The sequence below is a fragment of the Eucyclogobius newberryi genome, unplaced genomic scaffold (assembly GCF_026437365.1).
Source record: "Eucyclogobius newberryi isolate DKJ021-1_F unplaced genomic scaffold, fEucNew1.0.hap1 SCAF_387, whole genome shotgun sequence".
NCBI classification, from domain to species: Eukaryota; Metazoa; Chordata; class Actinopteri; order Gobiiformes; family Gobiidae; genus Eucyclogobius; species Eucyclogobius newberryi.
Window position 1 is genome coordinate 30947 of NW_027316042.1, and position 25078 is coordinate 56024.

At 40.8% G+C, this 25078-nt stretch overlaps 12 non-coding genes across 12 annotated transcripts; all 12 read left to right on the top strand.

Moving 5' to 3' along the window:
* The first annotated feature begins 3462 nt into the window (after window positions 1–3462).
* Window positions 3463–3534, top strand: trnaq-uug (transfer RNA glutamine (anticodon UUG)). The gene has a single exon. It is a non-coding gene; the product is annotated as a tRNA-Gln (tRNA).
* A 1509-nt stretch (window positions 3535–5043) lies between these two features.
* trnak-uuu (transfer RNA lysine (anticodon UUU)) lies at window positions 5044–5116 on the top strand. Its single transcript has one exon. It is a non-coding gene; the product is annotated as a tRNA-Lys (tRNA).
* Window positions 5117–6917: 1801 nt separating this feature from the next.
* Window positions 6918–6990, top strand: trnak-uuu (transfer RNA lysine (anticodon UUU)). Its single transcript has one exon. It is a non-coding gene; the product is annotated as a tRNA-Lys (tRNA).
* A 219-nt stretch (window positions 6991–7209) lies between these two features.
* trnaq-uug (transfer RNA glutamine (anticodon UUG)) lies at window positions 7210–7281 on the top strand. Its single transcript has one exon. It is a non-coding gene; the product is annotated as a tRNA-Gln (tRNA).
* A 1794-nt stretch (window positions 7282–9075) lies between these two features.
* On the top strand, window positions 9076–9147 carry trnaq-uug (transfer RNA glutamine (anticodon UUG)). The gene has a single exon. It is a non-coding gene; the product is annotated as a tRNA-Gln (tRNA).
* A 1509-nt stretch (window positions 9148–10656) lies between these two features.
* On the top strand, window positions 10657–10729 carry trnak-uuu (transfer RNA lysine (anticodon UUU)). Its single transcript has one exon. It is a non-coding gene; the product is annotated as a tRNA-Lys (tRNA).
* Window positions 10730–12530: 1801 nt separating this feature from the next.
* On the top strand, window positions 12531–12603 carry trnak-uuu (transfer RNA lysine (anticodon UUU)). Its single transcript has one exon. It is a non-coding gene; the product is annotated as a tRNA-Lys (tRNA).
* Window positions 12604–12822: 219 nt separating this feature from the next.
* On the top strand, window positions 12823–12894 carry trnaq-uug (transfer RNA glutamine (anticodon UUG)). Its single transcript has one exon. It is a non-coding gene; the product is annotated as a tRNA-Gln (tRNA).
* Window positions 12895–14397: 1503 nt separating this feature from the next.
* On the top strand, window positions 14398–14470 carry trnak-uuu (transfer RNA lysine (anticodon UUU)). The gene has a single exon. It is a non-coding gene; the product is annotated as a tRNA-Lys (tRNA).
* Window positions 14471–16271: 1801 nt separating this feature from the next.
* Window positions 16272–16344, top strand: trnak-uuu (transfer RNA lysine (anticodon UUU)). Its single transcript has one exon. It is a non-coding gene; the product is annotated as a tRNA-Lys (tRNA).
* Window positions 16345–16563: 219 nt separating this feature from the next.
* On the top strand, window positions 16564–16635 carry trnaq-uug (transfer RNA glutamine (anticodon UUG)). Its single transcript has one exon. It is a non-coding gene; the product is annotated as a tRNA-Gln (tRNA).
* A 7412-nt stretch (window positions 16636–24047) lies between these two features.
* Window positions 24048–24119, top strand: trnaq-uug (transfer RNA glutamine (anticodon UUG)). The gene has a single exon. It is a non-coding gene; the product is annotated as a tRNA-Gln (tRNA).
* Window positions 24120–25078: the final 959 nt, after the last annotated feature.

The following is a 25078-nucleotide window of genomic DNA, read 5'->3' on the forward strand; positions in this document are numbered from 1 at the left end:
ATCACTGCCCAAGAGTCAGTGTCTAGAGACAGAGTGATATTACTGAGAAAACAAGCTGATATATTCTATTGTGCAATGCTAAATAGTGAAGCCAGAACAACACCCCAACTATGAAGCACTTTCTATAAAATGCAGACAGATCATGGCTGTGGTTGAGCTCTACTTTTGACTTACATTTGGCACAGGAGTCCTGATATTGGCCGTACAGTTCCTATTCGTGAACAAGTTGCTGACAAGAAAACCCCAAAGAGGAGCACTTATGAGCATGAAGAAGCACAAGTGGTTCCATTTGAAGTAATCTTGGAGCAAGGACTTTTTCTTTTGCATTACCAATGGAGGCTTTTGTCATATGGAACTGCCCCCCAACAAAAAGCACTTACTGAATTTCATTGACAAGTCAATGCTCATGTTAGGGAAATAAGAATGACTCTCTGAAACTGGTGTTTAAACAAACTTTTCCAGAACGTAATTTCAAAGTGCATGCAGACAAAGACATCAACACTACCCCAACAAGTAGCACTTACTGCATTCAAAAGTCAAGTCAGTGCTTGTGCCAGGGTAATGTGAATGACCAGGTAGAGTGAAAACTTCATGGTATTTTTCAAAACTTGAGATACTTGCAGTTATTGAGGCCAAAGTCACAACCAAGACAACCCCAAAGAGAAGCACTTATGATTGCAGAAGCCAACAGTGGCTCAAGTTGAGGTCGTCTTAATGTGTTTGCTTCACAATGTCTTAAATGGTGGTCACAACAAGTAGAACTTACTGAAAAAAACAAGTCAATGCTCCTGTTGAACTCCACTGAATCCAGATATTCCTATCAAAGTGGCTGCTGTACTCCAGATCTTCTTCCGATGTCTTCTTGGCCGTCTCTGGTGAGTTGTGCTGGCTAAGGTATGTGACCAGTATAAGTACCGTATGCCATAGCCCCACCTTCTTTTCAGGGTTTCAACGACTGTGGTAATGGCCATTCTGCAAATGGGCCTTCAATGTGTAGTCAATTTACATACAAGCCGTCAACAAAGTTATCGATGCAGACCAACAAGAGACATAAAATACATAGCCAGTGATCAGCCAAACAAGTTGAATCATTGTGAAACTTCAAAATCATTTTTGCAACTGTCTTTGGTACCCATTGAAGGATTACATTGTCATTGACATTGTAAAGATGCAAGGCCTCATGGGAGTCAGACTCTGGATCCAGTTTATTTGCTGCTAAAAGAACACTGTTCCCAAAAAAGGTTATGCACAGCTATGAAATGATCCAGGCTCCATTTGGCTCTGTCTCACTCAGAGCCTGGATAGCTCAGTCGGTAGAGCATCAGACTTTTAATCTGAGGGTCCAGGGTTCAAGTCCCTGTTCAGGTGGTTGTATTACTATGTAATTATTGTAAGACATTAAACACAATACTAGACCATACAATTTTAATGACTCATGCCGGCATGTAGACAGAATTTGGACTTGCCTAATGCGAAAAGAACTTCCTGTGGTTCCCCTACATCAAAAACACTGCATGTGATATATCATATCAGATTGATCACCAACCCTCATCAAATTCAACCCTACATGGCGGTATTGCATTGTATGGTTCCATGGTGTAATGGTTAGCACTCCGGGCTTTGAATCCAGTGATTCGAGTTCAAATCTCGGTGGAACCTAGAACTGTCTTGAGTTGACTGTAAACTGCAAACCAATGTGTGCCATGGTCCCACCCTCTTTTTTCAACGAGTGTCAATTTACATGCAAGCCATCAACAACAGTGTTTATGGAGCCAAGAGCCATACAATATCATGGACATTGATCAAAGTAAAAGTTCAGTTTAGTTTATTACTGAAAAAGAAACAATTCTTGTATTTCGATTTTAAAGCCAGCATCACTGCCCAAGAGTCAGTGTCTAGAGACAGAGTGATATTACTGAGAAAACAAGCTGATATATTCTATTGTGCAATGCTAAATAGTGAAGCCAGAACAACACCCCAACTATGAAGCACTTTCTATAAAATGCAGACAGATCATGGCTGTGGTTGAGCTCTACTTTTGACTTACATTTGGCACAGGAGTCCTGATATTGGCCGTACAGTTCCTATTCGTGAACAAGTTGCTGACAAGAAAACCCCAAAGAGGAGCACTTATGAGCATGAAGAAGCACAAGTGGTTCCATTTGAAGTAATCTTGGAGCAAGGACTTTTTCTTTTGCATTACCAATGGAGGCTTTTGTCATATGGAACTGCCCCCCAACAAAAAGCACTTACTGAATTTCATTGACAAGTCAATGCTCATGTTAGGGAAATAAGAATGACTCTCTGAAACTGGTGTTTAAACAAACTTTTCCAGAACGTAATTTCAAAGTGCATGCAGACAAAGACATCAACACTACCCCAACAAGTAGCACTTACTGCATTCAAAAGTCAAGTCAGTGCTTGTGCCAGGGTAATGTGAATGACCAGGTAGAGTGAAAACTTCATGGTATTTTTCAAAACTTGAGATACTTGCAGTTATTGAGGCCAAAGTCACAACCAAGACAACCCCAAAGAGAAGCACTTATGATTGCAGAAGCCAACAGTGGCTCAAGTTGAGGTCGTCTTAATGTGTTTGCTTCACAATGTCTTAAATGGTGGTCACAACAAGTAGAACTTACTGAAAAAAACAAGTCAATGCTCCTGTTGAACTCCACTGAATCCAGATATTCCTATCAAAGTGGCTGCTGTACTCCAGATCTTCTTCCGATGTCTTCTTGGCCGTCTCTGGTGAGTTGTGCTGGCTAAGGTATGTGACCAGTATAAGTACCGTATGCCATAGCCCCACCTTCTTTTCAGGGTTTCAACGACTGTGGTAATGGCCATTCTGCAAATGGGCCTTCAATGTGTAGTCAATTTACATACAAGCCGTCAACAAAGTTATCGATGCAGACCAACAAGAGACATCAAATACATAGCCAGTGATCAGCCAAACAAGTTGAATCATTGTGAAACTTCAAAATCATTTTTGCAACTGTCTTTGGTACCCATTGAAGGATTACATTGTCATTGACATTGTAAAGATGCAAGGCCTCATGGGAGTCAGACTCTGGATCCAGTTTATTTGCTGCTAAAAGAACACTGTTCCCAAAAAAGGTTATGCACAGCTATGAAATGATCCAGGCTCCATTTGGCTCTGTCTCACTCAGAGCCTGGATAGCTCAGTCGGTAGAGCATCAGACTTTTAATCTGAGGGTCCAGGGTTCAAGTCCCTGTTCAGGTGGTTGTATTACTATGTAATTATTGTAAGACATTAAACACAATACTAGACCATACAATTTTAATGACTCATGCCGGCATGTAGACAGAATTTGGACTTGCCTAATGCGAAAAGAACTTCCTGTGGTTCCCCTACATCAAAAACACTGCATGTGATATATATCATATCAGATTGATCACCAACCCTCATCAAATTCAACCCTACATGGCGGTATTGCATTGTATGGTTCCATGGTGTAATGGTTAGCACTCTGGGCTTTGAATCCAGTGATTCGAGTTCAAATCTCGGTGGAACCTAGAACTGTCTTGAGTTGACTGTAAACTGCAAACCAATGTGTGCCATGGTCCCACCCTCTTTTTTCAACGAGTGTCAATTTACATGCAAGCCATCAACAACAGTGTTTATGGAGCCAAGAGCCATACAATATCATGGACATTGATCAAAGTAAAAGTTCAGTTTAGTTTATTACTGAAAAAGAAACAATTCTTGTATTTCGATTTTAAAGCCAGCATCACTGCCCAAGAGTCAGTGTCTAGAGACAGAGTGATATTACTGAGAAAACAAGCTGATATATTCTATTGTGCAATGCTAAATAGTGAAGCCAGAACAACACCCCAACTATGAAGCACTTTCTATAAAATGCAGACAGATCATGGCTGTGGTTGAGCTCTACTTTTGACTTACATTTGGCACAGGAGTCCTGATATTGGCCGTACAGTTCCTATTCGTGAACAAGTTGCTGACAAGAAAACCCCAAAGAGGAGCACTTATGAGCATGAAGAAGCACAAGTGGTTCCATTTGAAGTAATCTTGGAGCAAGGACTTTTTCTTTTGCATTACCAATGGAGGCTTTTGTCATATGGAACTGCCCCCCAACAAAAAGCACTTACTGAATTTCATTGACAAGTCAATGCTCATGTTAGGGAAATAAGAATGACTCTCTGAAACTGGTGTTTAAACAAACTTTTCCAGAACGTAATTTCAAAGTGCATGCAGACAAAGACATCAACACTACCCCAACAAGTAGCACTTACTGCATTCAAAAGTCAAGTCAGTGCTTGTGCCAGGGTAATGTGAATGACCAGGTAGAGTGAAAACTTCATGGTATTTTTCAAAACTTGAGATACTTGCAGTTATTGAGGCCAAAGTCACAACCAAGACAACCCCAAAGAGAAGCACTTATGATTGCAGAAGCCAACAGTGGCTCAAGTTGAGGTCGTCTTAATGTGTTTGCTTCACAATGTCTTAAATGGTGGTCACAACAAGTAGAACTTACTGAAAAAAACAAGTCAATGCTCCTGTTGAACTCCACTGAATCCAGATATTCCTATCAAAGTGGCTGCTGTACTCCAGATCTTCTTCCGATGTCTTCTTGGCCGTCTCTGGTGAGTTGTGCTGGCTAAGGTATGTGACCAGTATAAGTACCGTATGCCATAGCCCCACCTTCTTTTCAGGGTTTCAACGACTGTGGTAATGGCCATTCTGCAAATGGGCCTTCAATGTGTAGTCAATTTACATACAAGCCGTCAACAAAGTTATCGATGCAGACCAACAAGAGACATAAAATACATAGCCAGTGATCAGCCAAACAAGTTGAATCATTGTGAAACTTCAAAATCATTTTTGCAACTGTCTTTGGTACCCATTGAAGGATTACATTGTCATTGACATTGTAAAGATGCAAGGCCTCATGGGAGTCAGACTCTGGATCCAGTTTATTTGCTGCTAAAAGAACACTGTTCCCAAAAAAGGTTATGCACAGCTATGAAATGATCCAGGCTCCATTTGGCTCTGTCTCACTCAGAGCCTGGATAGCTCAGTCGGTAGAGCATCAGACTTTTAATCTGAGGGTCCAGGGTTCAAGTCCCTGTTCAGGCGGTTGTATTACTATGTAATTATTGTAAGACATTAAACACAATACTAGACCATACAATTTTAATGACTCATGCCGGCATGTAGACAGAATTTGGACTTGCCTAATGCGAAAAGAACTTCCTGTGGTTCCCCTACATCAAAAACACTGCATGTGATATATCATATCAGATTGATCACCAACCCTCATCAAATTCAACCCTACATGGCGGTATTGCATTGTATGGTTCCATGGTGTAATAGTTAGCACTCCGGGCTTTGAATCCAGTGATTCGAGTTCAAATCTCGGCGGAACCTAGAACTGTCTTGAGTTGACTGTAAACTGCAAACCAATGTGTGCCATGGTCCCACCCTCTTTTTTCAACGAGTGTCAATTTACATGCAAGCCATCAACAACAGTGTTTATGGAGCCAAGAGCCATACAATATCATGGACATTGATCAAAGTAAAAGTTCAGTTTAGTTTATTACTGAAAAAGAAACAATTCTTGTATTTCGATTTTAAAGCCAGCATCACTGCCCAAGAGTCAGTGTCTAGAGACAGAGTGATATTACTGAGAAAACAAGCTGATATATTCTATTGTGCAATGCTAAATAGTGAAGCCAGAACAACACCCCAACTATGAAGCACTTTCTATAAAATGCAGACAGATCATGGCTGTGGTTGAGCTCTACTTTTGACTTACATTTGGCACAGGAGTCCTGATATTGGCCGTACAGTTCCTATTCGTGAACAAGTTGCTGACAAGAAAACCCCAAAGAGGAGCACTTATGAGCATGAAGAAGCACAAGTGGTTCCATTTGAAGTAATCTTGGAGCAAGGACTTTTTCTTTTGCATTACCAATGGAGGCTTTTGTCATATGGAACTGCCCCCCAACAAAAAGCACTTACTGAATCTCATTGACAAGTCAATGCTCATGTTAGGGAAATAAGAATGACTCTCTGAAACTGGTGTTTAAACAAACTTTTCCAGAACGTAATTTCAAAGTGCATGCAGACAAAGACATCAACACTACCCCAACAAGTAGCACTTACTGCATTCAAAAGTCAAGTCAGTGCTTGTGCCAGGGTAATGTGAATGACCAGGTAGAGTGAAAACTTCATGGTATTTTTCAAAACTTGAGATACTTGCAGTTATTGAGGCCAAAGTCACAACCAAGACAACCCCAAAGAGAAGCACTTATGATTGCAGAAGCCAACAGTGGCTCAAGTTGAGGTCGTCTTAATGTGTTTGCTTCACAATGTCTTAAATGGTGGTCACAACAAGTAGAACTTACTGAAAAAAAACAAGTCAATGCTCCTGTTGAACTCCACTGAATCCAGATATTCCTATCAAAGTGGCTGCTGTACTCCAGATCTTCTTCCGATGTCTTCTTGGCCGTCTCTGGTGAGTTGTGCTGGCTAAGGTATGTGACCAGTATAAGTACCGTATGCCATAGCCCCACCTTCTTTTCAGGGTTTCAACGACTGTGGTAATGGCCATTCTGCAAATGGGCCTTCAATGTGTAGTCAATTTACATACAAGCCGTCAACAAAGTTATCGATGCAGACCAACAAGAGACATCAAATACATAGCCAGTGATCAGCCAAACAAGTTGAATCATTGTGAAACTTCAAAATCATTTTTGCAACTGTCTTTGGTACCCATTGAAGGATTACATTGTCATTGACATTGTAAAGATGCAAGGCCTCATGGGAGTCAGACTCTGGATCCAGTTTATTTGCTGCTAAAAGAACACTGTTCCCAAAAAAGGTTATGCACAGCTATGAAATGATCCAGGCTCCATTTGGCTCTGTCTCACTCAGAGCCTGGATAGCTCAGTCGGTAGAGCATCAGACTTTTAATCTGAGGGTCCAGGGTTCAAGTCCCTGTTCAGGCGGTTGTATTACTATGTAATTATTGTAAGATATTAAACACAATACAATACCATACAATTTTAATGACTCATGCCGGCATGTAGACAGAATTTGGACTTGCCTAATGCGAAAAGAACTTCCCGTGGTTCCCCTACATCAAAAACACTGCATGTGATATATCATATCAGATTGATCACCAACCCTCATCAAATTCAATCCTACATGGCGGTATTGCATTGTATGGTTCCATGGTGTAATGGTTAGCACTCTGGGCTTTGAATCCAGTGATCCGAGTTCAAATTTCGGTGGAACCTAGAACTGTCTTGAGTTGACTGCAAACCAATGTGTGCCATGGTCCCACCCTCTTTTTTCAACGAGTGTCAATTTACATGCAAGCCATCAACAACAGTGTTTATGGAGCCAAGAGCCATACAATATCATGGACATTGATCAAAGTAAAAGTTCAGTTTAGTTTATTACTGAAAAAGAAACAATTCTTGTATTTCGATTTTAAAGCCAGCATCACTGCCCAAGAGTCAGTGTCTAGAGACAGAGTGATATTACTGAGAAAACAAGCTGATATATTCTATTGTGCAATGCTAAATAGTGAAGCCAGAACAACACCCCAACTATGAAGCACTTTCTATAAAATGCAGACAGATCATGGCTGTGGTTGAGCTCTACTTTTGACTTACATTTGGCACAGGAGTCCTGATATTGGCCGTACAGTTCCTATTCGTGAACAAGTTGCTGACAAGAAAACCCCAAAGAGGAGCACTTATGAGCATGAAGAAGCACAAGTGGTTCCATTTGAAGTAATCTTGGAGCAAGGACTTTTTCTTTTGCATTACCAATGGAGGCTTTTGTCATATGGAACTGCCCCCCAACAAAAAGCACTTACTGAATTTCATTGACAAGTCAATGCTCATGTTAGGGAAATAAGAATGACTCTCTGAAACTGGTGTTTAAACAAACTTTTCCAGAACGTAATTTCAAAGTGCATGCAGACAAAGACATCAACACTACCCCAACAAGTAGCACTTACTGCATTCAAAAGTCAAGTCAGTGCTTGTGCCAGGGTAATGTGAATGACCAGGTAGAGTGAAAACTTCATGGTATTTTTCAAAACTTGAGATACTTGCAGTTATTGAGGCCAAAGTCACAACCAAGACAACCCCAAAGAGAAGCACTTATGATTGCAGAAGCCAACAGTGGCTCAAGTTGAGGTCGTCTTAATGTGTTTGCTTCACAATGTCTTAAATGGTGGTCACAACAAGTAGAACTTACTGAAAAAAACAAGTCAATGCTCCTGTTGAACTCCACTGAATCCAGATATTCCTATCAAAGTGGCTGCTGTACTCCAGATCTTCTTCCGATGTCTTCTTGGCCGTCTCTGGTGAGTTGTGCTGGCTAAGGTATGTGACCAGTATAAGTACCGTATGCCATAGCCCCACCTTCTTTTCAGGGTTTCAACGACTGTGGTAATGGCCATTCTGCAAATGGGCCTTCAATGTGTAGTCAATTTACATACAAGCCGTCAACAAAGTTATCGATGCAGACCAACAAGAGACATAAAATACATAGCCAGTGATCAGCCAAACAAGTTGAATCATTGTGAAACTTCAAAATCATTTTTGCAACTGTCTTTGGTACCCATTGAAGGATTACATTGTCATTGACATTGTAAAGATGCAAGGCCTCATGGGAGTCAGACTCTGGATCCAGTTTATTTGCTGCTAAAAGAACACTGTTCCCAAAAAAGGTTATGCACAGCTATGAAATGATCCAGGCTCCATTTGGCTCTGTCTCACTCAGAGCCTGGATAGCTCAGTCGGTAGAGCATCAGACTTTTAATCTGAGGGTCCAGGGTTCAAGTCCCTGTTCAGGTGGTTGTATTACTATGTAATTATTGTAAGACATTAAACACAATACTAGACCATACAATTTTAATGACTCATGCCGGCATGTAGACAGAATTTGGACTTGCCTAATGCGAAAAGAACTTCCTGTGGTTCCCCTACATCAAAAACACTGCATGTGATATATCATATCAGATTGATCACCAACCCTCATCAAATTCAACCCTACATGGCGGTATTGCATTGTATGGTTCCATGGTGTAATGGTTAGCACTCTGGGCTTTGAATCCAGTGATTCGAGTTCAAATCTCGGTGGAACCTAGAACTGTCTTGAGTTGACTGTAAACTGCAAACCAATGTGTGCCATGGTCCCACCCTCTTTTTTCAACGAGTGTCAATTTACATGCAAGCCATCAACAACAGTGTTTATGGAGCCAAGAGCCATACAATATCATGGACATTGATCAAAGTAAAAGTTCAGTTTAGTTTATTACTGAAAAAGAAACAATTCTTGTATTTCGATTTTAAAGCCAGCATCACTGCCCAAGAGTCAGTGTCTAGAGACAGAGTGATATTACTGAGAAAACAAGCTGATATATTCTATTGTGCAATGCTAAATAGTGAAGCCAGAACAACACCCCAACTATGAAGCACTTTCTATAAAATGCAGACAGATCATGGCTGTGGTTGAGCTCTACTTTTGACTTACATTTGGCACAGGAGTCCTGATATTGGCCGTACAGTTCCTATTCGTGAACAAGTTGCTGACAAGAAAACCCCAAAGAGGAGCACTTATGAGCATGAAGAAGCACAAGTGGTTCCATTTGAAGTAATCTTGGAGCAAGGACTTTTTCTTTTGCATTACCAATGGAGGCTTTTGTCATATGGAACTGCCCCCCAACAAAAAGCACTTACTGAATTTCATTGACAAGTCAATGCTCATGTTAGGGAAATAAGAATGACTCTCTGAAACTGGTGTTTAAACAAACTTTTCCAGAACGTAATTTCAAAGTGCATGCAGACAAAGACATCAACACTACCCCAACAAGTAGCACTTACTGCATTCAAAAGTCAAGTCAGTGCTTGTGCCAGGGTAATGTGAATGACCAGGTAGAGTGAAAACTTCATGGTATTTTTCAAAACTTGAGATACTTGCAGTTATTGAGGCCAAAGTCACAACCAAGACAACCCCAAAGAGAAGCACTTATGATTGCAGAAGCCAACAGTGGCTCAAGTTGAGGTCGTCTTAATGTGTTTGCTTCACAATGTCTTAAATGGTGGTCACAACAAGTAGAACTTACTGAAAAAAACAAGTCAATGCTCCTGTTGAACTCCACTGAATCCAGATATTCCTATCAAAGTGGCTGCTGTACTCCAGATCTTCTTCCGATGTCTTCTTGGCCGTCTCTGGTGAGTTGTGCTGGCTAAGGTATGTGACCAGTATAAGTACCGTATGCCATAGCCCCACCTTCTTTTCAGGGTTTCAACGACTGTGGTAATGGCCATTCTGCAAATGGGCCTTCAATGTGTAGTCAATTTACATACAAGCCGTCAACAAAGTTATCGATGCAGACCAACAAGAGACATAAAATACATAGCCAGTGATCAGCCAAACAAGTTGAATCATTGTGAAACTTCAAAATCATTTTTGCAACTGTCTTTGGTACCCATTGAAGGATTACATTGTCATTGACATTGTAAAGATGCAAGGCCTCATGGGAGTCAGACTCTGGATCCAGTTTATTTGCTGCTAAAAGAACACTGTTCCCAAAAAAGGTTATGCACAGCTATGAAATGATCCAGGCTCCATTTGGCTCTGTCTCACTCAGAGCCTGGATAGCTCAGTCGGTAGAGCATCAGACTTTTAATCTGAGGGTCCAGGGTTCAAGTCCCTGTTCAGGCGGTTGTATTACTATGTAATTATTGTAAGACATTAAACACAATACTAGACCATACAATTTTAATGACTCATGCCGGCATGTAGACAGAATTTGGACTTGCCTAATGCGAAAAGAACTTCCTGTGGTTCCCCTACATCAAAAACACTGCATGTGATATATCATATCAGATTGATCACCAACCCTCATCAAATTCAACCCTACATGGCGGTATTGCATTGTATGGTTCCATGGTGTAATAGTTAGCACTCCGGGCTTTGAATCCAGTGATTCGAGTTCAAATCTCGGCGGAACCTAGAACTGTCTTGAGTTGACTGTAAACTGCAAACCAATGTGTGCCATGGTCCCACCCTCTTTTTTCAACGAGTGTCAATTTACATGCAAGCCATCAACAACAGTGTTTATGGAGCCAAGAGCCATACAATATCATGGACATTGATCAAAGTAAAAGTTCAGTTTAGTTTATTACTGAAAAAGAAACAATTCTTGTATTTCGATTTTAAAGCCAGCATCACTGCCCAAGAGTCAGTGTCTAGAGACAGAGTGATATTACTGAGAAAACAAGCTGATATATTCTATTGTGCAATGCTAAATAGTGAAGCCAGAACAACACCCCAACTATGAAGCACTTTCTATAAAATGCAGACAGATCATGGCTGTGGTTGAGCTCTACTTTTGACTTACATTTGGCACAGGAGTCCTGATATTGGCCGTACAGTTCCTATTCGTGAACAAGTTGCTGACAAGAAAACCCCAAAGAGGAGCACTTATGAGCATGAAGAAGCACAAGTGGTTCCATTTGAAGTAATCTTGGAGCAAGGACTTTTTCTTTTGCATTACCAATGGAGGCTTTTGTCATATGGAACTGCCCCCCAACAAAAAGCACTTACTGAATCTCATTGACAAGTCAATGCTCATGTTAGGGAAATAAGAATGACTCTCTGAAACTGGTGTTTAAACAAACTTTTCCAGAACGTAATTTCAAAGTGCATGCAGACAAAGACATCAACACTACCCCAACAAGTAGCACTTACTGCATTCAAAAGTCAAGTCAGTGCTTGTGCCAGGGTAATGTGAATGACCAGGTAGAGTGAAAACTTCATGGTATTTTTCAAAACTTGAGATACTTGCAGTTATTGAGGCCAAAGTCACAACCAAGACAACCCCAAAGAGAAGCACTTATGATTGCAGAAGCCAACAGTGGCTCAAGTTGAGGTCGTCTTAATGTGTTTGCTTCACAATGTCTTAAATGGTGGTCACAACAAGTAGAACTTACTGAAAAAAAACAAGTCAATGCTCCTGTTGAACTCCACTGAATCCAGATATTCCTATCAAAGTGGCTGCTGTACTCCAGATCTTCTTCCGATGTCTTCTTGGCCGTCTCTGGTGAGTTGTGCTGGCTAAGGTATGTGACCAGTATAAGTACCGTATGCCATAGCCCCACCTTCTTTTCAGGGTTTCAACGACTGTGGTAATGGCCATTCTGCAAATGGGCCTTCAATGTGTAGTCAATTTACATACAAGCCGTCAACAAAGTTATCGATGCAGACCAACAAGAGACATAAAATACATAGCCAGTGATCAGCCAAACAAGTTGAATCATTGTGAAACTTCAAAATCATTTTTGCAACTGTCTTTGGTACCCATTGAAGGATTACATTGTCATTGACATTGTAAAGATGCAAGGCCTCATGGGAGTCAGACTCTGGATCCAGTTTATTTGCTGCTAAAAGAACACTGTTCCCAAAAAAGGTTATGCACAGCTATGAAATGATCCAGGCTCCATTTGGCTCTGTCTCACTCAGAGCCTGGATAGCTCAGTCGGTAGAGCATCAGACTTTTAATCTGAGGGTCCAGGGTTCAAGTCCCTGTTCAGGCGGTTGTATTACTATGTAATTATTGTAAGATATTAAACACAATACAATACCATACAATTTTAATGACTCATGCCGGCATGTAGACAGAATTTGGACTTGCCTAATGCGAAAAGAACTTCCCGTGGTTCCCCTACATCAAAAACACTGCATGTGATATATCATATCAGATTGATCACCAACCCTCATCAAATTCAATCCTACATGGCGGTATTGCATTGTATGGTTCCATGGTGTAATGGTTAGCACTCTGGGCTTTGAATCCAGTGATCCGAGTTCAAATTTCGGTGGAACCTAGAACTGTCTTGAGTTGACTGCAAACCAATGTGTGCCATGGTCCCACCCTCTTTTTTCAACGAGTGTCAATTTACATGCAAGCCATCAACAACAGTGTTTATGGAGCCAAGAGCCATACAATATCATGGACATTGATCAAAGTAAAAGTTCAGTTTAGTTTATTACTGAAAAAGAAACAATTCTTGTATTTCGATTTTAAAGCCAGCATCACTGCCCAAGAGTCAGTGTCTAGAGACAGAGTGATATTACTGAGAAAACAAGCTGATATATTCTATTGTGCAATGCTAAATAGTGAAGCCAGAACAACACCCCAACTATGAAGCACTTTCTATAAAATGCAGACAGATCATGGCTGTGGTTGAGCTCTACTTTTGACTTACATTTGGCACAGGAGTCCTGATATTGGCCGTACAGTTCCTATTCGTGAACAAGTTGCTGACAAGAAAACCCCAAAGAGGAGCACTTATGAGCATGAAGAAGCACAAGTGGTTCCATTTGAAGTAATCTTGGAGCAAGGACTTTTTCTTTTGCATTACCAATGGAGGCTTTTGTCATATGGAACTGCCCCCCAACAAAAAGCACTTACTGAATTTCATTGACAAGTCAATGCTCATGTTAGGGAAATAAGAATGACTCTCTGAAACTGGTGTTTAAACAAACTTTTCCAGAACGTAATTTCAAAGTGCATGCAGACAAAGACATCAACACTACCCCAACAAGTAGCACTTACTGCATTCAAAAGTCAAGTCAGTGCTTGTGCCAGGGTAATGTGAATGACCAGGTAGAGTGAAAACTTCATGGTATTTTTCAAAACTTGAGATACATGCAGTTATTGAGGCCAAAGTCACAACCAAGACAACCCCAAAGAGAAGCACTTATGATTGCAGAAGCCAACAGTGGCTCAAGTTGAGGTCGTCTTAATGTGTTTGCTTCACAATGTCTTAAATGGTGGTCACAACAAGTAGAACTTACTGAAAAAAAACAAGTCAATGCTCCTGTTGAACTCCACTGAATCCAGATATTCCTATCAAAGTGGCTGCTGTACTCCAGATCTTCTTCCGATGTCTTCTTGGCCGTCTCTGGTGAGTTGTGCTGGCTAAGGTATGTGACCAGTATAAGTACCGTATGCCATAGCCCCACCTTCTTTTCAGGGTTTCAACGACTGTGGTAATGGCCATTCTGCAAATGGGCCTTCAATGTGTAGTCAATTTACATACAAGCCGTCAACAAAGTTATCGATGCAGACCAACAAGAGACATCAAATACATAGCCAGTGATCAGCCAAACAAGTTGAATCATTGTGAAACTTCAAAATCATGTTTGCAACTGTCTTTGGTACCCATTGAAGGATTACATTGTCATTGACATTGTAAAGATGCAAGGCCTCATGGGAGTCAGACTCTGGATCCAGTTTATTTGCTGCTAAAAGAACACTGTTCCCAAAAAAGGTTATGCACAGCTATGAAATGATCCAGGCTCCATTTGGCTCTGTCTGACTCAGAGCCTGGATAGCTCAGTCGGTAGAGCATCAGACTTTTAATCTGAGGGTCCAGGGTTCAAGTCCCTGTTCAGGCGGTTGTATTACTATGTAATTATTGTAAGATATTAAACACGATACTAGACCATACAATTTTAATGACTCATGCCGGCATGTAGACAGAATTTGGACTTGCCTAATGCGAAAAGAACTTCCTGTGGTTCCCCTACATCAAAAACACTGCATGTGATATATCATATCAGATTGATCACCAACCCTCATCAAATTCAACCCTACATGGCGGTATTGCATTGTATGGTTCCATGGTGTAATAGTTAGCACTCTGGGCTTTGAATCCAGTGATTTGAGTTCAAATCTCGGCGGAACCTAGAACTGTCTTGAGTTGACTGTAAACTGCAAACCAATGTGTCCCATGGTCCCACCCTCTTTTTTCAACGAGTGTCAATTTACATGCAAGCCATCAACAACAGTGTTTATGGAGCCAAGAGCCATACAATATCATGGACATTGATCAAAGTAAAAGTTCAGTTTAGTTTATTACTGAAAAAGAAACAATTCTTGTATTTCGATTTTAAAGCCAGCATCACTGCCCAAGAGTCAGTGTCTAGAGACAGAGTGATATTACTGAGAAAACAAGCTGATATATTCTATTGTGCAATGCTAAATAGTGAAGCCAGAACAACACCCCAACTATGAAGCACTTTCTATAAAATGCAGACAGATCATGGCTGTGGTTGAGCTCTACTTTTGACTTACATTTGGCACAGGAGTCCTGATATTGGCCGTACAGTTCCTATTCGTGAACAAGTTGCTGACAAGAAAACCCCAAAGAGGAGCACTTATGAGCATGAAGAAGCACAAGTGGTTCCATTTGAAGTAATCTTGGAGCAAGGACTTTTTCTTTTGCATTACCAATGGAGGCTTTTGTCATATGGAACTGCCCCCCAACAAAAAGCACTTACTGAATCTCATTGACAAGTCAATGCTCATGTTAGGGAAATAAGAATGACTCTCTGAAACTGGTGTTTAAACAAACTTTTCCAGAACGTAATTTCAAAGTGCATGCAGACAAAGACATCAACACTACCCCAACAAGTAGCACTTACTGCATTCAAAAGTCAAGTCAGTGCTTGTGCCAGGGTAATGTGAATGACCAGGTAGAGTGAAAACTTCATGGTATTTTTCAAAACTTGAGATACTTGCAGTTATTGAGGCCAAAGTCACAACCAAGACAACCCCAAAGAGAAGCACTTATGATTGCAGAAGCCAACAGTGGCTCAAGTTGAGGTCGTCTTAATGTGTTTGCTTCACAATGTCTTAAATGGTGGTCACAACAAGTAGAACTTACTGAAAAAAAACAAGTCAATGCTCCTGTTGAACTCCACTGAATCCAGATATTCCTATCAAAGTGGCTGCTGTACTCCAGATCTTCTTCCGATGTCTTCTTGGCCGTCTCTGGTGAGTTGTGCTGGCTAAGGTATGTGACCAGTATAAGTACCGTATGCCATAGCCCCACCTTCTTTTCAGGGTTTCAACGACTGTGGTAATGGCCATTCTGCAAATGGGCCTTCAATGTGTAGTCAATTTACATACAAGCCGTCAACAAAGTTATCGATGCAGACCAACAAGAGACATCAAATACATAGCCAGTGATCAGCCAAACAAGTTGAATCATTGTGAAACTTCAAAATCATTTTTGCAACTGTCTTTGGTACCCATTGAAGGATTACATTGTCATTGACATTGTAAAGATGCAAGGCCTCATGGGAGTCAGACTCTGGATCCAGTTTATTTGCTGCTAAAAGAACACTGTTCCCAAAAAAGGTTATGCACAGCTATGAAATGATCCAGGCTCCATTTGGCTCTGTCTCACTCAGAGCCTGGATAGCTCAGTCGGTAGAGCATCAGACTTTTAATCTGAGGGTCCAGGGTTCAAGTCCCTGTTCAGGCGGTTGTATTACTATGTAATTATTGTAAGATATTAAACACAATACAATACCATACAATTTTAATGACTCATGCCGGCATGTAGACAGAATTTGGACTTGCCTAATGCGAAAAGAACTTCCCGTGGTTCCCCTACATCAAAAACACTGCATGTGATATATCATATCAGATTGATCACCAACCCTCATCAAATTCAATCCTACATGGCGGTATTGCATTGTATGGTTCCATGGTGTAATGGTTAGCACTCTGGGCTTTGAATCCAGTGATCCGAGTTCAAATTTCGGTGGAACCTAGAACTGTCTTGAGTTGACTGCAAACCAATGTGTGCCATGGTCCCACCCTCTTTTTTCAACGAGTGTCAATTTACATGCAAGCCATCAACAACAGTGTTTATGGAGCCAAGAGCCATACAATATCATGGACATTGATCAAAGTAAAAGTTCAGTTTAGTTTATTACTGAAAAAGAAACAATTCTTGTATTTCGATTTTAAAGCCAGCATCACTGCCCAAGAGTCAGTGTCTAGAGACAGAGTGATATTACTGAGAAAACAAGCTGATATATTCTATTGTGCAATGCTAAATAGTGAAGCCAGAACAACACCCCAACTATGAAGCACTTTCTATAAAATGCAGACAGATCATGGCTGTGGTTGAGCTCTACTTTTGACTTACATTTGGCACAGGAGTCCTGATATTGGCCGTACAGTTCCTATTCGTGAACAAGTTGCTGACAAGAAAACCCCAAAGAGGAGCACTTATGAGCATGAAGAAGCACAAGTGGTTCCATTTGAAGTAATCTTGGAGCAAGGACTTTTTCTTTTGCATTACCAATGGAGGCTTTTGTCATATGGAACTGCCCCCCAACAAAAAGCACTTACTGAATTTCATTGACAAGTCAATGCTCATGTTAGGGAAATAAGAATGACTCTCTGAAACTGGTGTTTAAACAAACTTTTCCAGAACGTAATTTCAAAGTGCATGCAGACAAAGACATCAACACTACCCCAACAAGTAGCACTTACTGCATTCAAAAGTCAAGTCAGTGCTTGTGCCAGGGTAATGTGAATGACCAGGTAGAGTGAAAACTTCATGGTATTTTTCAAAACTTGAGATACTTGCAGTTATTGAGGCCAAAGTCACAACCAAGACAACCCCAAAGAGAAGCACTTATGATTGCAGAAGCCAACAGTGGCTCAAGTTGAGGTCGTCTTAATGTGTTTGCTTCACAATGTCTTAAATGGTGGTCACAACAAGTAGAACTTACTGAAAAAAACAAGTCAATGCTCCTGTTGAACTCCACTGAATCCAGATATTCCTATCAAAGTGGCTGCTGTACTCCAGATCTTCTTCCGATGTCTTCTTGGCCGTCTCTGGTGAGTTGTGCTGGCTAAGGTATGTGACCAGTATAAGTACCGTATGCCATAGCCCCACCTTCTTTTCAGGGTTTCAACGACTGTGGTAATGGCCATTCTGCAAATGGGCCTTCAATGTGTAGTCAATTTACATACAAGCCGTCAACAAAGTTATCGATGCAGACCAACAAGAGACATAAAATACATAGCCAGTGATCAGCCAAACAAGTTGAATCATTGTGAAACTTCAAAATCATTTTTGCAACTGTCTTTGGTACCCATTGAAGGATTACATTGTCATTGACATTGTAAAGATGCAAGGCCTCATGGGAGTCAGACTCTGGATCCAGTTTATTTGCTGCTAAAAGAACACTGTTCCCAAAAAAGGTTATGCACAGCTATGAAATGATCCAGGCTCCATTTGGCTCTGTCTCACTCAGAGCCTGGATAGCTCAGTCGGTAGAGCATCAGACTTTTAATCTGAGGGTCCAGGGTTCAAGTCCCTGTTCAGGTGGTTGTATTACTATGTAATTATTGTAAGACATTAAACACAATACTAGACCATACAATTTTAATGACTCATGCCGGCATGTAGACAGAATTTGGACTTGCCTAATGCGAAAAGAACTTCCTGTGGTTCCCCTACATCAAAAACACTGCATGTGATATATCATATCAGATTGATCACCAACCCTCATCAAATTCAACCCTACATGGCGGTATTGCATTGTATGGTTCCATGGTGTAATGGTTAGCACTCCGGGCTTTGAATCCAGTGATTCGAGTTCAAATCTCGGTGGAACCTAGAACTGTCTTGAGTTGACTGTAAACTGCAAACCAATGTGTGCCATGGTCCCACCCTCTTTTTTCAACGAGTGTCAATTTACATGCAAGCCATCAACAACAGTGTTTATGGAGCCAAGAGCCATACAATATCATGGACATTGATCAAAGTAAAAGTTCAGTTTAGTTTATTACTGAAAAAGAAACAATTCTTGTATTTCGATTTTAAAGCCAGCATCACTGCCCAAGAGTCAGTGTCTAGAGACAGAGTGATATTACTGAGAAAACAAGCTGATATATTCTATTGTGCAATGCTAAATAGTGAAGCCAGAACAACACCCCAACTATGAAGCACTTTCTATAAAATGCAGACAGATCATGGCTGTGGTTGAGCTCTACTTTTGACTTACATTTGGCACAGGAGTCCTGATATTGGCCGTACAGTTCCTATTGGTGAACAAGTTGCTGACAAGAAAACCCCAAAGAGGAGCACTTATGAGCATGAAGAAGCACAAGTGGTTCCATTTGAAGTAATCTTGGAGCAAGGACTTTTTCTTTTGCATTACCAATGGAGGCTTTTGTCATATGGAACTGCCCCCCAACAAAAAGCACTTACTGAATTTCATTGACAAGTCAATGCTCATGTTAGGGAAATAAGAATGACTCTCTGAAACTGGTGTTTAAACAAACTTTTCCAGAACGTAATTTCAAAGTGCATGCAGACAAAGACATCAACACTACCCCAACAAGTAGCACTTACTGCATTCAAAAGTCAAGTCAGTGCTTGTGCCAGGGTAATGTGAATGACCAGGTAGAGTGAAAACTTCATGGTATTTTTCAAAACTTGAGATACTTGCAGTTATTGAGGCCAAAGTCACAACCAAGACAACCCCAAAGAGAAGCACTTATGATTGCAGAAGCCAACAGTGGCTCAAGTTGAGGTCGTCTTAATGTGTTTGCTTCACAATGTCTTAAATGGTGGTCACAACAAGTAGAACTTACTGAAAAAACAAGTCAATGCTCCTGTTGAACTCCACTGAATCCAGATATTCCTATCAAAGTGGCTGCTGTACTCCAGATCTTCTTCCGATGTCTTCTTGGCCGTCTCTGGTGAGTTGTGCTGGCTAAGGTATGTGACCAGTATAAGTACTGTATGCCATAGCCCCACCTTCTTTTCAGGGTTTCAACGACTGTGGTAATGGCCATTCTGCAAATGGGCCTTCAATGTGTAGTCAATTTACATACAAGCCGTCAACAAAGTTATCGATGCAGACCAACAAGAGACATAAAATACATAGCCAGTGATCAGCCAAACAAGTTGAATCATTGTGAAACTTCAAAATCATTTTTGCAACTGTCTTTGGTACCCATTGAAGGATTACATTGTCATTGACATTGTAAAGATGCAAGGCCTCATGGGAGTCAGACTCTGGATCCAGTTTATTTGCTGCTAAAAGAACACTGTTCCCAAAAAAGGTTATGCACAGCTATGAAATGATCCAGGCTCCATTTGGCTCTGTCTCACTCAGAGCCTGGATAGCTCAGTCGGTAGAGCATCAGACTTTTAATCTGAGGGTCCAGGGTTCAAGTCCCTGTTCAGGTGGTTGTATTACTATGTAATTATTGTAAGACATTAAACACAATACTAGACCATACAATTTTAATGACTCATGCCGGCATGTAGACAGAATTTGGACTTGCCTAATGCGAAAAGAACTTCCTGTGGTTCCCCTACATCAAAAACACTGCATGTGATATATCATATCAGATTGATCACCAACCCTCATCAAATTCAACCCTACATGGCGGTATTGCATTGTATGGTTGCATGGTGTAATGGTTAGCACTCTGGGCTTTAAATCCAGTGATTCGAGTTCAAATCTCGGTGGAACCTAGAACTGTCTTGAGTTGACTGTAAACTGCAAACCAATGTGTGCCATGGTCCCACCCTCTTTTTTCAACGAGTGTCAATTTACATGCAAGCCATCAACAACAGTGTTTATGGAGCCAAGAGCCATACAATATCATGGACATTGATCAAAGTAAAAGTTCAGTTTAGTTTATTACTGAAAAAGAAACAATTCTTGTATTTCGATTTTAAAGCCAGCATCACTGCCCAAGAGTCAGTGTCTAGAGACAGAGTGATATTACTGAGAAAACAAGCTGATATATTCTATTGTGCAATGCTAAATAGTGAAGCCAGAACAACACCCCAACTATGAAGCACTTTCTATAAAATGCAGACAGATCATGGCTGTGGTTGAGCTCTACTTTTGACTTACATTTGGCACAGGAGTCCTGATATTGGCCGTACAGTTCCTATTCGTGAACAAGTTGCTGACAAGAAAACCCCAAAGAGGAGCACTTATGAGCATGAAGAAGCACAAGTGGTTCCATTTGAAGTAATCTTGGAGCAAGGACTTTTTCTTTTGCATTACCAATGGAGGCTTTTGTCATATGGAACTGCCCCCCAACAAAAAGCACTTACTGAATTTCATTGACAAGTCAATGCTCATGTTAGGGAAATAAGAATGACTCTCTGAAACTGGTGTTTAAACAAACTTTTCCAGAACGTAATTTCAAAGTGCATGCAGACAAAGACATCAACACTACCCCAACAAGTAGCACTTACTGCATTCAAAAGTCAAGTCAGTGCTTGTGCCAGGGTAATGTGAATGACCAGGTAGAGTGAAAACTTCATGGTATTTTTCAAAACTTGAGATACTTGCAGTTATTGAGGCCAAAGTCACAACCAAGACAACCCCAAAGAGAAGCACTTATGATTGCAGAAGCCAACAGTGGCTCAAGTTGAGGTCGTCTTAATGTGTTTGCTTCACAATGTCTTAAATGGTGGTCACAACAAGTAGAACTTACTGAAAAAAACAAGTCAAAGCTCCTGTTGAACTCCACTGAATCCAGATATTCCTATCAAAGTGGCTGCTGTACTCCAGATCTTCTTCCGATGTCTTCTTGGCCGTCTCTGGTGAGTTGTGCTGGCTAAGGTATGTGACCAGTATAAGTACCGTATGCCATAGCCCCACCTTCTTTTCAGGGTTTCAACGACTGTGGTAATGGCCATTCTGCAAATGGGCCTTCAATGTGTAGTCAATTTACATACAAGCCGTCAACAAAGTTATCGATGCAGACCAACAAGAGACATCAAATACATAGCCAGTGATCAGCCAAACAAGTTGAATCATTGTGAAACTTCAAAATCATTTTTGCAACTGTCTTTGGTACCCATTGAAGGATTACATTGTCATTGACATTGTAAAGATGCAAGGCCTCATGGGAGTCAGACTCTGGATCCAGTTTATTTGCTGCTAAAAGAACACTGTTCCCAAAAAAGGTTATGCACAGCTATGAAATGATCCAGGCTCCATTTGGCTCTGTCTCACTCAGAGCCTGGATAGCTCAGTCGGTAGAGCATCAGACTTTTAATCTGAGGGTCCAGGGTTCAAGTCCCTGTTCAGGTGGTTGTATTACTATGTAATTATTGTAAGACATTAAACACAATACTAGACCATACAATTTTAATGACTCATGCCGGCATGTAGACAGAATTTGGACTTGCCTAATGCGAAAAGAACTTCCTGTGGTTCCCCTACATCAAAAACACTGCATGTGATATATCATATCAGATTGATCACCAACCCTCATCAAATTCAACCCTACATGGCGGTATTGCATTGTATGGTTGCATGGTGTAATGGTTAGCACTCTGGGCTTTGAATCCAGTGATTCGAGTTCAAATCTCGGTGGAACCTAGAACTGTCTTGAGTTGACTGTAAACTGCAAACCAATGTGTGCCATGGTCCCACCCTCTTTTTTCAACGAGTGTCAATTTACATGCAAGCCATCAACAACAGTGTTTATGGAGCCAAGAGCCATACAATATCATGGACATTGATCAAAGTAAAAGTTCAGTTTAGTTTATTACTGAAAAAGAAACAATTCTTGTATTTCGATTTTAAAGCCAGCATCACTGCCCAAGAGTCAGTGTCTAGAGACAGAGTGATATTACTGAGAAAACAAGCTGATATATTCTATTGTGCAATGCTAAATAGTGAAGCCAGAACAACACCCCAACTATGAAGCACTTTCTATAAAATGCAGACAGATCATGGCTGTGGTTGAGCTCTACTTTTGACTTACATTTGGCACAGGAGTCCTGATATCGGCCGTACAGTTCCTATTCGTGAACAAGTTGCTGACAAGAAAACCCCAAAGAGGAGCACTTATGAGCATGAAGAAGCACAAGTGGTTCCATTTGAAGTAATCTTGGAGCAAGGACTTTTTCTTTTGCATTACCAATGGAGGCTTTTGTCATATGGAACTGCCCCCCAACAAAAAGCACTTACTGAATTTCATTGACAAGTCAATGCTCATGTTAGGGAAATAAGAATGACTCTCTGAAACTGGTGTTTAAACAAACTTTTCCAGAACGTAATTTCAAAGTGCATGCAGACAAAGACATCAACACTACCCCAACAAGTAGCACTTACTGCATTCAAAAGTCAAGTCAGTGCTTGTGCCAGGGTAATGTGAATGACCAGGTAGAGTGAAAACTTCATGGTATTTTTCAAAACTTGAGATACTTGCAGTTATTGAGGCCAAAGTCACAACCAAGACAACCCCAAAGAGAAGCACTTATGATTGCAGAAGCCAACAGTGGCTCAAGTTGAGGTCGTCTTAATGTGTTTGCTTCACAATGTCTTAAATGGTGGTCACAACAAGTAGAACTTACTGAAAAAAACAAGTCAATGCTCCTGTTGAACTCCACTGAATCCAGATATTCCTATCAAAGTGGCTGCTGTACTCCAGATCTTCTTCCGATGTCTTCTTGGCCGTCTCTGGTGAGTTGTGCTGGCTAAGGTATGTGACCAGTATAAGTACTGTATGCCATAGCCCCACCTTCTTTTCAGGGTTTCAACGACTGTGGTAATGGCCATTCTGCAAATGGGCCTTCAATGTGTAGTCAATTTACATACAAGCCGTCAACAAAGTTATCGATGCAGACCAACAAGAGACATCAAATACATAGCCAGTGATCAGCCAAACAAGTTGAATCATTGTGAAACTTCAAAATCATTTTTGCAACTGTCTTTGGTACCCATTGAAGGATTACATTGTCATTGACATTGTAAAGATGCAAGGCCTCATGGGAGTCAGACTCTGGATCCAGTTTATTTGCTGCTAAAAGAACACTGTTCCCAAAAAAGGTTATGCACAGCTATGAAATGATCCAGGCTCCATTTGGCTCTGTCTCACTCAGAGCCTGGATAGCTCAGTCGGTAGAGCATCAGACTTTTAATCTGAGGGTCCAGGGTTCAAGTCCCTGTTCAGGTGGTTGTATTACTATGTAATTATTGTAAGACATTAAACACAATACTAGACCATACAATTTTAATGACTCATGCCGGCATGTAGACAGAATTTGGACTTGCCTAATGCGAAAAGAACTTCCTGTGGTTCCCCTACATCAAAAACACTGCATGTGATATATCATATCAGATTGATCACCAACCCTCATCAAATTCAACCCTACATGGCGGTATTGCATTGTATGGTTCCATGGTGTAATGGTTAGCACTCTGGGCTTTGAATCCAGTGATTCGAGTTCAAATCTCGGTGGAACCTAGAACTGTCTTGAGTTGACTGTAAACTGCAAACCAATGTGTGCCATGGTCCCACCCTCTTTTTTCAACGAGTGTCAATTTACATGCAAGCCATCAACAACAGTGTTTATGGAGCCAAGAGCCATACAATATCATGGACATTGATCAAAGTAAAAGTTCAGTTTAGTTTATTACTGAAAAAGAAACAATTCTTGTATTTCGATTTTAAAGCCAGCATCACTGCCCAAGAGTCAGTGTCTAGAGACAGAGTGATATTACTGAGAAAACAAGCTGATATATTCTATTGTGCAATGCTAAATAGTGAAGCCAGAACAACACCCCAACTATGAAGCACTTTCTATAAAATGCAGACAGATCATGGCTGTGGTTGAGCTCTACTTTTGACTTACATTTGGCACAGGAGTCCTGATATCGGCCGTACAGTTCCTATTCGTGAACAAGTTGCTGACAAGAAAACCCCAAAGAGGAGCACTTATGAGCATGAAGAAGCACAAGTGGTTCCATTTGAAGTAATCTTGGAGCAAGGACTTTTTCTTTTGCATTACCAATGGAGGCTTTTGTCATATGGAACTGCCCCCCAACAAAAAGCACTTACTGAATTTCATTGCCAAGTCAATGCTCATGTTAGGGAAATAAGAATGACTCTCTGAAACTGGTGTTTAAACAAACTTTTCCAGAACGTAATTTCAAAGTGCATGCAGACAAAGACATCAACACTACCCCAACAAGTAGCACTTACTGCATTCAAAAGTCAAGTCAGTGCTTGTGCCAGGGTAATGTGAATGACCAGGTAGAGTGAAAACTTCATGGTATTTTTCAAAACTTGAGATACTTGCAGTTATTGAGGCCAAAGTCACAACCAAGACAACCCCAAAGAGAAGCACTTATGATTGCAGAAGCCAACAGTGGCTCAAGTTGAGGTCGTCTTAATGTGTTTGCTTCACAATGTCTTAAATGGTG